A 2,500-nucleotide genomic window follows, 5' to 3' on the forward strand; every position below is an offset into this window, starting at 1 on the left:
TAAAATTAAATGTTTGTGGCTAAATTGCTTAATGACAATCGGCTATGTTGAAATGCTAAATTAGTGCTAAATTGTAAGTATTTAAATGAGTGTTAGCCGAAATTGAGCCTATGATATTAATTAGAATTTGTGAAATTTATGCATTTTGTGGTCCAAGTGTGATAAGAACCATACGGTTATGGCATGTAAGCATGAAGATTTGTGGATGATTTAAAATTGGCCTAAGTGTTTTAGTCATTAATATATATGTATATTGCCGAATGTATGCTTAAGGAATTGGTTAAGTACATTGTTGTTAAATGCTTGTTGTTTTTGTATAATTGTTGCCTAGCTACTAAATGAACTTAGGGTATTATGGATAAGTTTAAGAGTGGCATAATTGAAATGAAGTTTGCTTGGGCCAAATGTGAACCTAAGTTTTGAATTACAATTGATGCTTGTTAGTTAGTTGATGATGTCCTTTGATAGCCCTTTTGATATTCGGCCATTGTTAAGGAATTTTGAATTGGTTATAAATTTCTATGTTTTAATTAGCAAATTGAATTATTGAAGGTTGAGCTAATTATATATGTATACGTTTTATATGTACATTAATTTCTTAGTCTATGTTATTCGGCTATAATCGTCATGGTAGAATTTTTTTTAATTTGTAAATTTGTTAATCATTAGCTCAAGAGCATCAAGGACAAAAGTCGGAAAAAGGGACGACAAAACTAAGCGAATAGCCGTAGAATTATAGTCGTCGACAAATTTTAAGGTAAGTTTCTAGCATATAAGTTTAGTTATAATGAAGAATGATATGGAAAACGGCATATATGATATTATGTTTTAAATATGTGAATGAGAACTTTACAGAGTAAATTGTATAAATCTGCAAGGGACAGCAGCAGTAGCGTGTTTTGGAAAAATTACCATAAATTGTGGGAGTTGAGTTAAAGGCTGAATAAAATATGTAATCAAAGCTTATTTAGTCTAGTTTCTTATAAAAGAGACTGTGGAAGCAAAGAAATCTCCTATAAAGAGATATTTAAAGTTGTGTGGGACAGTGTCAGAATGACTCTGAAATCCCCTATTCTGTTTTTGGAAAATCATTATAAATTGTACAAAAATGGTTATAAGATAAAATTTATATGCTTAGACTCCTTAATGAGTCTAGTTTCAAATGAAATCAACTACAACACATTTTGAATTCTGTAAAATGAGAAATTTGATTCGTAGTGAAGAGTGGTCAGATTAGTCAAACAGTGAAACAGGGGAAACTTTAAGAAAAATCTGGTATTGATTGGCCAAACCTAAAATTCTGGAAATTTTATGGATGGAAGATATACGAGTCTATATTCAGGAAAAATTAACGGAAAGTGATTTGGAGTTTTTTAGCTCCAGTTATAAATAATTTAGTGACTATTGCTCAGGAAAAACAGCTTGTGCTGAATTTGAGATTGTGTTGTAAACCTTGATAAACTTGTTTTAGTTGCTCATAAGCTATTGATTAAACCCATACTTGAATTCTAAATCATGATATTGTAAGCTTATGAGTATTCGAATATGAAATGATAGTATGGCCTAAAATTGAATTATTCATTGGAAAGTGATGGATGTAGATTCGGCCAAGACCAAGTCTGTACATGATAGTATATGTGGTATGTGAAGTATATTTGAATGAATGTGAAAGCGTATATATATGTGATAAGGCCTAATGGCCGATGTGATGAATGTGAAAGTGTATATATGTGATAAGGCCGAATGGCCAATGTGATGAATGTGAAAGTGTATATATATGTGATAAGGCCTAATGGCCGATGTGATGAATGTGAAAGTGTATATATGTGATAAGTCCTAATAGCCGATGTGATGAATGTGAAAGTGTATATATGTGATAAGGCCTAATGGCCGATGTGATGAATGTGAAAGTGTATATATGTGATAAGGCCTAATGGCCGATGTGATGAATGTGAAAGTGTATATATGTGATAAGGCCTAATAGCCGATGTGATGAATGTGAAAGTGTATATATGTTATAAGGCCTAATAGCCGATGTGATGAATGTGAAAGTGTATATATGTGATAAGGCCTAATGGCCGATGTGATGAATGTGAAAGTGTATATATGTGATAAGGCCTAATGGCCGATGTGATGAATGTGAAAGTGTATATATGTGGTAAGGCCTAATGGCCGATGTGATGAATGTGAAAGTGTATAAATGTGATAAGTCCCGAAGGGCATTTGTGTCAGTACAATATCCGGTTTAAAACCCCGCAGGCTTTATGCGAGAATATTATCACTGATTAATGTCCGTAAGCTTCATGCTCGCACTATATCCGAGCTCTAAAGACCCGATGACTTCGTGTGGAGAGTATGTCCGGGTAAGACCCGATGACTACGTGTGGAGATTTTGCCCGGGTAAGACCCGATGACTACGTGTGGAGATTTTGTCCGGGTAAGACCCGATAACTTCGTGTGGAGATTTCGTCCGAGCTAAAGGTCTCGTCGATAATCCGAG

This window comes from Gossypium hirsutum, unplaced genomic scaffold, assembly GCF_007990345.1.
Source record: "Gossypium hirsutum isolate 1008001.06 unplaced genomic scaffold, Gossypium_hirsutum_v2.1 scaffold_116, whole genome shotgun sequence".
Lineage (NCBI taxonomy): Eukaryota > Viridiplantae > Streptophyta > Magnoliopsida > Malvales > Malvaceae > Gossypium > Gossypium hirsutum.